Source organism: Artibeus jamaicensis, unplaced genomic scaffold, assembly GCF_021234435.1.
Source record: "Artibeus jamaicensis isolate MK-2021 breed Jamaican fruit bat unplaced genomic scaffold, CSHL_Jam_final scaffold_1964, whole genome shotgun sequence".
Classification (NCBI taxonomy): Eukaryota; Metazoa; Chordata; class Mammalia; order Chiroptera; family Phyllostomidae; genus Artibeus; species Artibeus jamaicensis.
Window position 1 is genome coordinate 55,410,987 of NW_026522030.1, and position 14,486 is coordinate 55,425,472.

Here is a 14,486-nt window from a genome sequence, read left to right on the forward strand (position 1 = left end):
AGAACATAGAAAGTGAAAGCCACCAGAGAGTCTATCCTCTGGGGGGTGGGAATGCCCTGTTAAATATTTGGAGCACAGGGTCTGTTTAAAGGATCTTTGGTCACTTCTAGGAATCTCTCTGAACCTAGTGGAAGAAATAGACTATTTTTCTTACATTATTTTATAGAACCCTACTTCTTTGGTTAAGTTTTTTAGGCAAAACCAGCTATTACTACCACTTATTAAAAGAAAGGAAGCCATTGTTTATGCTACATGGACTAAGTCAAGAGTAACATGTGCCTCCAGGCCAACTGACTGTTGCCTGAGGAAAGTAGTCAGTCAGGACAGCAGCTGTTGATCAGTCCATCTGCCCGGTGAGCCCTGGTGTTCTTGGCAGTCCTGCTGAGACAAGGAGACCTGCTGTGTACTCACAGGGTCTTTTCCATTTAGCTGCTTGAATCTAGCAGAGGATGTGCTGAGGTCTCTAATCCTTCAACACCCAGTTTTCAGTCTTTTTTCATGTGAAAGGAAAGGAGAATGGGGACCAAATGCTTCATTTCAAGAAGACCCGATTACCCTGTAGATGGTGGATTTGGGCCCACTCAAAGGCAGAAACTCCCCCTCTTCCCTGTTTGAACTGACTTCACGCAGTATGCTTTTCTTTCAGGGGGAAAAGGGCATAAGTAAGTTTAATCATCATTTACCTGCTAAGAATGCAACCTTCTCTGTACTTTGTAGAACATTTGCCTGACAAATGGCAAATAGCCAATATTTACACATTCTGCAGGTCTGAAGGGGCTTAGCATAAAGTCCAAGTACTTCTGTTAAAATTTTATTTTAGAAACAATTAGGCAGATATGAAGCAGAAATCTAATTCTACGTTTGGTTTTCAGAGGGCCTTTATTTCAGTTCTACCTATTAGTATTTTGTCCCTTGTTTTTTAACTCTGGTTTTATTGAAGGACTCATTAAATACTTAGCTTTACCCATTTAGCTTTAATATATTGTTGTTTATTGTTCAGTTTTCTTTTGAAACACATATTTAGTGTATTAGTCTCCCGAATCTTCTCTAAAAATTTTTAAATATACTTCATCATCATTAACGTATCACATACACCTCACAAGGGACTCTCTCACACTGGTGTGTCAGACTGGTGTGTCACAACACCATAATTGGGGACCACTTTATATATGTCAAAAGTCAGTCTGACACACCTTGACCATGACAATCTTGTACTAGGATTTATTTCAGTGATACTCTATGGTCATGTAATAAAACCCAGTGGTTTAGTCAGGCCTCCACCCCCCTGCAACCTGCCCCTGCCCCTGCCCATCTCCAGTCTCACTTCTCCCACACACAGTTCCCCTCCCCTCTGCCCGTCAAAGTTGGGCAGGACTCCTATCACTTCTACCAGGACTCCTCCACTATTCTCCACACTGAAGTCCTATGCTGCTCATGATCAGTGCTGCTCATTTAACAGTCATCTACCACCATACCTGGACAGGTGCTTTCCTGTGACTTCTGAGTTAGACCATCACCAAGTTTCGGTGAGACCCCCATATCCCTCGGTGCAGGTGTGGAAAGCATACAGGGTGGTGCTGAAAGGTACATGGGAAGACTGCCAGTCCACTTGTTGGGTACCTGCTTCATTTCAGGAGCTGCTTCTCTTTAATAAGAGCAGCACTCACTATGTACCAAACACTATCCTTAGGGATAGTTACTACGATCATCCCCATTTTACTAATGAGGAACCTGAAGCACTTAGAGGCTGAATTTATACTTCATATGGTAGAACAAATTCTACTACTATTTCATTTTCTCTTATAATCTCCACAGCAAACTGATGCAGACACCATCAGTGTCTGCATCATTATGGATGAAATGAGACATTCACACGGCCTATCAAATCCAGTGGAGGAAAAGGGACAGCATGGCTTTTCTCTCAAGGGGAGCAAAAGCCTTGGCCCTTGCCATGACCAGCCTTTTTTGGGTTTCTTGGCACATTACATGATGGTCCTCATTTACTATGCACAGGTTCCTTTTATAGAAAACAAAGGAGCCAATGCTGGTAATCACATCACAGAAGAGGAATATTTGCAAATGAAAAGGCAAAAGTGGTTGAACTGGTTACCCTCTTCCTTGGAAGGTTTAGCATGGATTTTAAGAAGTTATTTTGCAGTAAATGTTTGCCACAAATCCAGGTGAGGGAGTTTTTAGCAAAAAGCAAGACTCAAAGCGGCCTAGGCATATTGCAGGCCTGATTCCCACAAGAGAGAACCTATCCATGCGTGTGGGTCCTGTGCATCTTCGAGTGGGAGCTGGGCCCATGCCACACAGAACAGTCTCCCACAGCAACCCTGTAAGGAAAGGCTCAGAGAGGTTGTGCTTTCCCTGGGTCACTTAGCCAGTGAATGAAACAGGGGACCTGTATGCTTCAAGAGCCCTTCTCTTTTCCCTACACAACGCAGCTTTCCAAGACCTGTTTACCATGTATGTACATTTAATGCTTTGCTCTAAAGCATTAAATTGTGAGGAAATCTGATGCCAATTCCAAAATAAGCCATTTACATACAATTCAGTATTTTCTGCCTATATCCAGGGCAGTTAACCTGTGTATTAGTTTCCCATTGCTGCTATAACAAAATACTACACAGAAAGTGGCTTGAAACAACACAGATTTACTGTCTTATAGGTCTGGAGGTCACAAGTCTGAAATCAGTCTCACTTGGCTAAAATCAAGATGTTTATTAGCAAGCCTGAATTCCTTCTGGAGATTCTAGGGGAGAATCTGTTACCTTGCCTCTTCCAGTTTCTGGAGACTCCTTGTTTTCTTGGCTTATGGCCCCTTCAAAGTGCTTCACTTCAACCTCTGATTCTGTCCTTACATCCTCTCTGGCTCTGAACTTCCCACCTCCCTCTTATAAGGTCCACTGTGATTACATCAAGCCCACATGGATAATCCAGGTCATCTCCCCTTCAAACTGCTTAACTTAATCACATCTGCAAAGTTCTTTTTACCGTGTGAGGTAGCATACCCAAAGGTTTCAAGGATTAATTCATAGATATCTTTGGGTATATCTACAAATATAATCTGCTATATTGTGGGATGACTAAGCATCAATCTCTAATAACACAAGGTACTTGAGATTCAAAATCTGCCTTCTACCATCACATTCCTCATCATTGTCTATGAGCTTTGTATGCATCAATCTTTCTGTGTTCATTTTTATTCTAAAAATCTTAAGAGAAATGAGAAAAAAGAGAAAGGTGATAGATAGATAAGTTAAACTGAAAGAAGTAGAGAGTCCACTCGGAAACATAACTTATATTTCTCTACATCGCATATGTCTTATGTTCAGAATAATGTGCACCCAACTGTACATACATACCACACACATCTGTGCAGAGACTGCAATATTCACCACAGCCCCTATTTTAATCCTTGCTTAAAACTGTGGTTATGCAGCCATTTCCCTATATACCTTATTTTTTAAATCAGAGTTATAATTCAAAATGCCTGTAGTTCAGCTGCATAAAAAGATGTATGAGAGAAAAGTCCCTACCGGTAATATTAAGAAAAACAGATAATTTTATGACAATTATAGATGCTTAAGTATCAATACCTTCATTTTCTAGATTTAAACACACACATGGAAAAGAATAACTTTGGTCTAGATTAGAGAAGTGACTTTTGGCAGGAGTCAATTTAGCCATCACTTTTGTTATATTCCAGTGACTAAAATACAAATCCTCAGTAGATAGAGACCACGTTTATTTAAAATACTGTATCAGGAAAGAAAAAAAATCTCTTAGGATGTTTATCTCAGTTTCAGTAGTATCTTTCATAAGAAAGTGGGGACCTCATCCTACCTTTAGAATCAACAATAAATGTAAGGAAAACAGAGATCAGAAGTCAACTTTCACATTGGCAGGGCTTTTGCTGTTATTAACGTTACTAGCGGGAAGCTTTTTGTAAAAATTGCTCTGAATTTTAGTGGGTTTGCAACCCCATGCTTCACCTAGTAACAGGAATTTTAAACCCAGAAGATATCTTCTGAAGCCCTTGTACTTCCTAATTTAAGCAATTAGATGATTGAGGACATTCTAATCCACAAAATTGTGGGCTGGAAATTTTATTCCCATTTTTAACTTTACTTAGTGAGATTCAGTCCTCATTTTCTTTGTGTCTCTGGGCCCTGATTTGTTTTGGGCTCAGTTTCCACTTCTGTTATATACCAAGCACTGCCTCTGACTGCTGTTTGAATCTCTCAGCCTCAAGTACAGCATGGTTACCTCAAATTCCAAAGGTCTAACAACATGCTTGGTAACATGCCTACCTGCCACTTTCCCCAGCAGACCCACCCCTCTTCATGGCTCCTACGGTTTGGGTGACAGCACTGTCTGCCTATTCTGTAGCTAGTAACCAGAGCCATTTCAGCCTTGTTTGTCCTTCACACTCAGTCACCTCAGATCCTGTGAATTCCACCTCCTATACCTCCCCAACCACAAGTGTTCTCTTCTTTACCAGTCCTTCTCCTACTGGGTTGGTTCTAGTCTTCACAACTAACCAAACCACTACAAACAGCCTTTTTACTTGGTCTCTCTGTGTTGTCTTGGCTTCACCCTCATTCACTGTTTCCCAATCTTGTATGGATGGTTTCTGACTATAGGCCCTCTGTCGAGTCTTTAAAATATTAATATGTGCTGAGAATGAGGGTGAAACCCCCAAATAGGAGTAACATGTGTGGTGTTATTTAAACTCACTTGACCTGGAAGGCTTTTCTCCATGGCACAACTATTAACATCTCAAAGGGCAGTTGTCTTTGGAACCCATTGGCCTTTGCTGCCTGAGTCATTTTGTACAAATTGAATCACATAACCCACCCCTTCAAAACTCTTAATGATGCCCCATAGTCTTGAGATTATGCCCAAGACCCTTCATAGTCTGCCTTTTATCTGCCTTCTCAGTCTCATTTCCCAAATACCCTTCCCTGTGAAACCTATGCTCTACCTTCTCAGGACCCCTCAGAGTTATTTAACATGACATGTCCTCCATACCCTGGGTCTATGAACATGTAACCTGACTCTGATGGACTGCTTATCTCCCTGGCCAACCTCCTCTGTTGGGCCTTCCCCAACTTTTCTGTAAAGACTTAATTTAGAGTAATTTTTCCCCCTAACTGGACTGAATAAATACCTGAGGCATAGTAACCATTTATTAATCATCTTAAATCCTCAGCACCTAATAGAGTGCCTGGCACTCAGCTAGTGCCCAATAAAATGTTTAGTGAAAGAATGAATGAGTGAATGAAAAACTGAATGAAATGAGTTAGAAGCTATAAGCAAGAGCGTATTATGTTAAAACCGCAAAGTTGACCTTAGAAAGAGAACATAAATGTCACTTTGCATTGGGCTCAATATTATGACTTGAGGTATCAAGGAAATGAACTTGGCTCTCAGTAAATTAAACTACCAAGATGAGACCAAAAGTGTCAATATGAGAAGAATTTATTAATGTGATGATTACAGGAAAAACTTAAAAAATACAAGTCCCTTGAGCCATTGTATTTTCGTATGGAATCATAACTTTTAAGCATCCTCCTTATTGTATATATTTTTTTACTTTTCTTATAAGACTAATGAATCCATGACCTTATATAATGAACATGTATGGCAGCTAAGATAAGCAATATAATACTATTTTTGTTATTTATTCTGTTTATGGCACATATTTAAAAATAATACCCCTTACCAGAGATCTACTTTTATATACCACAATATTATTTTAAATGATTTATAAAGGCAAACATTTTTATTTATTTTTATTAAATTTCTCTTGCTGTTTCTTTTAAAAATTTGTTCTTTGCAGTCTGCCTCTCATGGCAGAGCTTTCACCCTGACCAGGGCCTCTCAACGGGTCCACAAAGTCCTCACAGACCTCGGAACCTTTATTAACTTGAAATTTCATCTTCTACAATACGAAACATCTAAAAACACCTTTTTACCAGTATAGGGTGGGTCAAAAGTAGGTTTACAGTTGTTTGTATGGAAAATAATACAATAATAAACACTAATACGAGAAAAAGCTGTGTTTTTAGTACTCATAAGTGTACATCTACTTTTGTCCACTGCTATATAAACACACCAGGGAAACTTTCTGAGCAAAGATGAGAGAGGCTTTTAAGAAACACTGACCAATATTCCTGAGAATATTAACTCAGCTAGGAGGTTGTCTACCATACCTGGAGGGTCAGGGCACCCAAAGGAGCACATGCTGCCCCAGCTGAAACTCACTGCTGACTTACTTAGAAGTAGGTTCTGGCTGATGATAAAACAGCTCAATAAAAGGTGAATGTTCAGCCCATCATCTGGATGTTTGTTTTACGTGTTTTAAACATCTGGATTTGGGGCTCTTTTATTCATCCAATCATAGATTCAACAAACATTAATGAAGTGAATGCTCTTTGGCAGAATCTATACAAAACACTGGGGAATAGAAAGATTAATACATCCCCTTTCTTCAAAAGATGCCTAATTTTGCGTGCCTGCAGGGAAGCAGAGAAAGATAGCAAGACACAAACAACTAGTCCTAACAAAAGAGAGGCAGTGCCTTTCCAGGTCCTGGTGGGTGGGAAGTGACTGATTGGCCATGAGGCAGAGGCTCTAAGGAGGCAATCCTGAAAAAGCAGCTTTTGAGTTAGGCCTTCAAGGATGTCTTAGGAGTTTCTAGATGGACAAAGAAATGCAAGGCATTGCTCACAGAGTGAAGGCCTGAGCAGAGAAGGCATCTGTGTGCCTAGAAACAAGTAAATTGCATTGCATTGTAGCTAAAGCTCTGCCCATGGCAAGTTGGCAGGGAATGAGTCAGAAGTTCCAGACACCGAGGATTTCCTAAGGGCTTCTTGTGTATAGTAGCCTCCATCATTAGCAGGGGATAAGTTCCAAGACTCACAGTAGACCCTGAAACTGCAAATAGTGCTGAACTCTACAAGGTGGCACCCAAAAAAGGGAATTTATTTATAAAACATTGTGTATTTATTCTTAAGTTTAAACTTCAGTCACCTTCAAAGCACTCTCCATTTGATGCAATATACCTATTGAGACATGTTTTTCCACTGATCAAAACAGGTTTTGAACTCATCGATTTTGATGCCTTTTACTGCTTCTTCCATTTTTTTCATCTCTTTCACATCAGCAACATGTTTCCCTTTGAGGACATTTTTTCATTCAGGGAAACAAAACAAACAAAAAAAAGTCACTCGGGGCAAGATCCAGTAAATAGGAAAGGTGGGGCATGGAGTCATGCCATTTTTGGTCAAAAACTGCTCAACACCCAGTGCAGCGTGGGCAGGTGCACCCTTCATGAAATGGGCAAATGCTTTGAAGGAGCTTCAAAAAAATATTCACTGAAGCTGAACGCAGACTCTCACCACAGTGCCAGCTGGTACACTTGATAAAGATGGGTTTCTAGAACACTCACTTAGTGGTAGAAGCCTGTACTACAAGGGTCCCACCCTCAGAAGATAATTCCAGTTTTGGGGGGGTCCCCCCCTCATATATACACTATGTTTTTTCCTGTACATACATACCTATGATAATGTTTAATTTATAAATTAGGCACATTAAGGTATTAACAATAACTAATGTTAAAACAGGATAATTATAATAATATACTATGAGAAAAGTTATGTGAATGTGGGGTCTCTCTCTCTTCCTCTCCCTCTGTCTCTCTCTCATTGTATTGGTCCCACCTTTTGACTTAAAGGAAGCACTTTATAGTTTCTCTTTGGCATTAAGTAAAACAAGGATTACTTGAACACAAGTGCTGTGACACCACCATGGTGAGTTTGATGACCCAAATGCTACTGGGCAGGGAGTTTATACATCATAATGAGTCTGGACAAAGGGATGATTTACATCCCAAGCAGGACAAAGTGGGTCGTGCAAGATTTTATTATGCTACTCAGAATAACAGAAAATTTAAAACTTATGGATTGTTTATATCTGGAATTTTCCATTTGATATTTTTGTAGCATTTCAGTGAGTAACTGAATCTGTGGAAAGTGGAACGGCAGATAAAAGGAGACTACTGTAGATCAAACTTCAGATACACTGGTTTTTGGTTTTGTTTTTTGTTTTTTACTTTCTGGCAGCTGTTTTGTCATCATAATGTCACAGACTTTTGTACCATTTCAAGCAATTATCGAAGGTCTGTCCCTTAAGTCAGATCCTATCTACAAGTCAATAACCCAGCTATGTTATTTTAAGTGAGTGGTCACACTCTATAGCACAATTTTATTACATCTCTACCCTTGAAGTAAGACCAATTATTTTCGTCATCTACTTCCTCAATTTGAAAGAGAAAATTAACCCCAATTTTTCCTTATTGACACATTTGTTAAAGGGCTCTAACTGACAGCTTGAATTTGAGAACAGTTTTTATTCAACTACTTGTTTATTTTTTGGAGCATTTATTCAAACTGAATAGAAGCCCATGTGCCTCAGAAGGCACTTTTAGCCATCAAGCACTGAAGAGATCTGTACTACTACAAATCTGACATCACTAGTGAAGTGTCTAAAGTGTCAGTCACAGGTAACAGAAACTTCAAGAGCATGTTCTTTATGCCTAACAAACTCAGTAGGACCCACGGGGGAATTTACTATGAGTTACAATCAAAGAATTAGAAGAAAAGTGGTTTGATGTCATTTTGAGGTTTAGGGGATAATGATTTTATGAACCAGTCATTACTTCTGTCATAGAAAAATACACTGCATTTTCACTAGAGTGTATGTATTTATGGATCATTTCAAAATATCACATACTTCCAGCATCTGTTATGAAATGTCATTCTATAGTTTAGCTCATATCCTGACCATTTCTTTACTGGGAAACAAACAAATCATTAACTTTAAAGAGAAAAAAATGAGGAAGGATGTGGATTAAAAAAAAACTAGAGATGAAGTCATCTAATCTTAAAGTCTCTTATTAAAGATGTAACAATATTATACTGGGGGAAAGTTTTGAATGTTATTCTTAAACACTAATATGAGCTATAAGAGAAGCAGAATTGCTTCCTTCATAGAGCTAGTAAATTACAACTTCTGAAAGAGATGACAGCTACTTGAAAGGACTATTTTAAAAATAAAATAAAATAAGGTAAACAGATAGAGACTGCTTTGGCTACTCTAGGGAGGAGGTTAGAGATGGCCTCTCCAAGCATGAGAGAATAGAATTGAACCTGAATGATAGGAAATTCTCAGCTACATGGAGATATAAGAGAAAAATAGTCCAATTAGAGAGAAAAGCAAGTGTGGAAGGTTCAGTGGAGAAACAAGCTTGGCATTGGAGCAACAATGACAGCAGGGAAGAAGAATTGTATGAGACAAAATTGGAGAGGTGTGTGAGGCTTCTTGTTCATTGCTAGAACCTAGAACCCTACTTGGTACATGATTGGTATTTTATAACTTTGTGTGGAGTGAATGAATGAAGTTGGAAGGATTTGAGTTAGTGTTAAAGGTCCATCAGAGCAGAGACTAGAATATGTAGGGCTTTGCAGGGTGGGGTTAGAGGAGTAACATGTTATTCTAATCACTAGGGGAAGCCATTGGAGTTTTTTAAGGAGGGGGTTTATGAAATATGATTTATGCTTCAAAAACATCACTCTTGCTAACAAGTGGAGAAGAGACTGTAGGAAATAAGATGATATGCTCAATATCTTCCATTGTTTCTCTACATCCCCTCTCAATCTTTTTCACCTGTGTCCAGGAAGCTGACCTAGGTAGACTTTCCACTCTGGCTCCTCGTTGTGTTCAGCCAATGGGGTTTTCATAAGACCATCAGGGAGAGAGGGGAGCTCTGTCCAAATTGAGTACGCTATCTCTACCGTGTGAGGAGCTAACTGAAAAAACTGGAAACTGAAAGACCCATTAGGAAGCTTACTAATAGGGCTAGACAAGAAATGATGGTATCCCAACTTGTTACTTATTGTGGAGAAAAATCTTCCTTATTTTAGAGGCATATCTGAAAGTATTTCTCACAGATTGGGCATCAAGGGCAGAGGGAATGAGAAAAAAAGAAAAATCAAGAACTTCTAAGTCTTTGTCTTGAATATAGCATCATTAAATGAGTGGGGGAGACTGAGGAGAGAGAAGATTTGAGGTGATATTGGAGGGGCAGACTCATAAAGTCCATTTTAGACATGTTTAGGTCAAGATGCCTGTTTGCATGTAAGTGGACACGTTTAGTATGGATAGGGGAGAGATCAGAGCTTGAGATTTAAAATTTTCAACTCCTCAGTATAAACTTCTTCAGAAAATAATGATTTAAACAAAATTACATTAAGTTCACGAAAGAAATTTAGTAATTCATGGAATAAAAAGAATTGTGTGGAACACAACCCCAGAGTTTAAGGAATCCTTAGGAATCAGTAATCCACATGGTTTGTTGTCTAGTTATAAAAGAGTTCTGAAGATGGGCTGAACAATGAAAGTTATAATGAATCTGATAATAGAATAACTGGTTGGTTGGAAGTGAGAATTTTACAGAAATAAGAAAAGGCTGAACTTAAGAAATCATGCAAAAGGCTGTAATAACAAGAAGGGTTATTCTAAGTAAATGGAATTCTTACCTGTTAATTTAAATTTCCTCCAACCCACCACTTCAATTCAATCCCACAAATATTTATTGAGGGTTTACATTCACAGAAGGCACTGTGCAAAACAGTGTGGGTACGAATGCATTCAAGATAAGTTCCTTTAAGAGTTTATTGAACTACTGCTAAACAAAAACTAAAATGAAAGTTGGTGTCTCTGATAAATAAAAAGGCCAGGGAATCAACAAAATGAGACAGAGAAGCCAAAAGCCTGGGCCACTCCAAGCTTGAAGCATTAGCTTCAAAACCATAGATTTCTCCTCAATTAAGGCTAAATGACATGCTAGGCAAATCTTTGGAAGAAACTGTTTGAATCTGTGATGAGAAACAATTGGCTGTAGAGCACTGCATGTAGTCTACCCACCCACCTGACTTTTGGCACAGCCTAGAAACTACATTGAGATGTAGACTTGCAGCATAGAAATCCAAGGGTCTAGGGAAAAGACATTTCCAGGGCCTCCACAATGCAGAGAAGTCGTTTTAGATAGTTGGCCCCCAACCTGGATCATGGGCTGGCTCCTACCAGTCAGGGACAGTCACAGAGTGGAGGCTGAGGATTGAACTTCAAAGCACTGCCCCTTCAGTGAGTGTGTGAGGGAGACCAGGCTCTTTGCAGGCTTAGGGCTCTCAAGGCCTGGAGCCCTCAGCATGAAGCAGCAGTCAGAGTACCCTCCATTGTAAGCAAAGAGTGGTTCCCACGAGCACAGAAAAGAGAAACCAAGTTTGGGCTCATTCTTCAGCTGTGTCTACCACCCCACCCAGACAACATGCTCAGCATGGGACCCTAATTCAGGAACTTCACCTGTCTAGCCTCAGCTTCTTCATCTATAAAGTACGGACAAAACCTACCCCATAGGGTGGTTCCACCTCATAGCCTTCTTTTATTTAGTGAGTAAGTAGTTGAATCCAGCCATAAGAAAAATACATTTTTCCCTTATGGGACTCAATAAGGTTATTTTCATTTCAAAAATTTTTAATTTAAAATGCCAATGGGGAAAAGGGATTGAACAAAAAAGAGAAGGAAAAAACTCATGGATACATACAAGAGTGTGGTAATTGCTGGGGAGAAGGGAAGTGGGGGAGGTGGAAGAGGGTATAGTGACAATAAATGGTGATGGATAGAGATTTGACTTGGGGTGGTGAGCACACATCACAGTGTACAGATAATGTGTTGTAGAATTGTGCACCCAAAACTTACATAATTTTGTTTTGTTTTTTAATGTAGTATTATTACGGTTGTCCCAGTCCCCCCTGCTTTATTCCTCTCTGCCCTGCACACCCCCTCCCACCCATATTGACCTTACTCCCCCTTAGTTCATGTCCATGGGTTCTACATATAAGTTCTTTGGCTTCTACATTTCCTATACTATTCTTAACCTCTCTTTGTCTATTTTCTACCTACCATTTATGCTACTTATTCCCTGTACTTATCCCCCTTCCTCACTCTTCCCCTGCTGATAACCCTCCATGTGACCTCCATTTCTGTGATTCTGTCCCTGTTCTAGTTGTTTCCTTAATTTGTTTTTGTTTGTTTTTTAAGTGCAGTTGTTGATAGTTGTGAGTGTGTTGTCATTTTACTGTTCACAGTTTTTATTTTATTTTTCTTAGATAAGTCCCTTTAACATTTCAAATAATGAGGGCTTGGTGATGATGAACTGCTTTACTTGACCTTATCTGGGAAGCACTTTATCTGCCCTCCCATTCTAAATTATGGCTTTGCTGGATAGAGTAATCTTGTATGTAGGTCCTTGCCTTTCATTACTTTGAATATGGCTATGCAACCCCTTCTTGCCTACAAGATTTCTTTTAAGAAATCAACTGATAGTCTTATGGACACTCCTTTGTGGAGATAGTTACCTACAAAGGTAGGTAACTTGCTGTTACCTACCTTTTCTCTTGCTGTTTTTAAGATTCTCTCCTTATCTTTCATCTTGGCTAATGTAATTATAATGTGTCTTGGTGTATGCTTCCTTGGGTCCAACTTCTTTGGGACTCTCTGAGCTTCCTGGACTTCCTGGAAGTCTGTTTCCTTTGCCAGATTAGGGAAGTTCTCCTTCATTCTGTTTTTGAATAAGTTTTTCACTTTTTGTTCTTTCTCCTCTCCTTCTGGCACCCCTGATTCAGATGTTGGAAAATTTAAAGTCTGTCCCAAAGGTCTTTAAGCCTCTCCTCATGTTTTTAAATTTTGTTTCTTTATTCTGTTCTGGTTCCATGTTTATTTTTTCCTTCTGGTCCAAATCATTGATGAGTCCCAGTTTTTTTCCCTTCACTATTGATTCCCTGCATGTTTTTCTCTATTTCACTTTGCGTAGCTTTCACTTCTTCCTTTATTTTGCAACCATACTCAACCAATTCTGTGAGCATCCTGGTTACCAGGGTTTTGAACTCTGCATCTGATAGATTGGCTCTTCATTGCTTAGTTCTATTTTTGGAGATTTGATCTGTTCTTTCATTTGGGCCATATTTTTTTGTCTCAGTGCACCTGTTACATAATAAGGAGAGGAGCCTTGATATTTGCCCATGTGGAACAGCTGTGTTGTGGTACTGTATGTGGGGGAGGAGTCCAAGAGGGAACAATGCCACTTGCTCCGCTCTCTCACTAGTTTTCAGTCCCTTCCCCCACTACCCACAAGCAAATTGGGCCCTTCTGGTGCTGATTCCAAGGTGGGTGAGTTTGTGAACATTTTCAGACCCTGTGAGTCTCTCTAACAAACTCTCCTATGAGGCTGGGAATTTCTCCCACCTCCTCAACCCCCATAGATTTTTTTCAGTCAGAGGTTTTGAGGCTTTCTTTCTCCACACTGGAATCCTGGGTTGCGCACTTTGTCTCACTCCCCAGTTGTTCCTCCTGGTTTATCTGCATGCAAATGTGGTACTGCCCACTTCACCAGCCACCACCCAGCTCCGAATCCTCTCCACCCTGTTGCCTGTCTTCACCCCTCCTACGGGTCTGGATGAATGTTTCTTCTTTTACTGCTTGGTTGTCAAACTTCCATATAGTTTGATTTTCTTTCAGTTCTGATTGTTTTTTGTTGTTTTTTTTTAATTTGTTGTCATCCTTCTTTTGGTTGTGCGAGGAGGCACTGTGTGTCTACCTGTGCCTCCATCTTGGCCTAAAGTCCTAACTTAAAACCTGTATAATTTTGTTAACCAGTGTCACCCCAAGAAATTCAATAGAAAAAGGAATGAATGAGTGAATGAATGAACTAATAAATAAATGCAAATGAAGGTTGTTCACCATTGCCTTGAATGGCTTGAAAGGTATAAGCTTAAAAGACCTAACAAGTCTAAGTTGATAGCTTCTCTAACTTTATTATTGAGAAGCTCTGTGATCTCAAGCCATTCACAACTGCAGATAAAAGGTTCTTTTTCTCCAGTGGGATCCAAATAACCAGCGGTCCTGACAGAGTCCTCCCTGGGTCCCAGGATGTCCCCTCTATGTTTACCTTATTCCCATTGGACATGGTTGAGGGACATTCTTTAAAAGATGGTTCTCAACCCTGGTTTCAGAATTCCCTGGGAGAATTTTTTTTTTAAATTTAAAAAACTGATGTATGTAACCCATCTCCCAGTTTCTGATTGGGCGAGATTCTGACTGTACTCAAGGACATTGTATCAACATCCTAACCTGAGCCAGAGTCACGAATGTTCCTTGCAGTTCTGAATAGAATGTGTCAGCATTCACCACTGCCTCATAAGTTAGGGATATATCCCCCAACTAATATGTTTATCTAAGTCATTTTGGTTCTAAGAGGCCGTTGCTGCAGCAGGCACAGTACTTGGTCACCTGGGCATTTCTACCTTCCAGGGAGGTGGGCAAATCTGGTCTATGGACTAAAAAGTCATGTACCCAAC

General features: G+C 39.7%; 1 protein-coding gene across 1 annotated transcript in view; it reads left to right on the top strand.

Moving 5' to 3' along the window:
* Nucleotides 1-14,486, top strand: part of ADAMTSL1 (ADAMTS like 1) — a 948,619-nt gene that overhangs the window by 780,449 nt on the left and 153,684 nt on the right. The gene's annotated exons all lie outside the window — the stretch shown is intronic.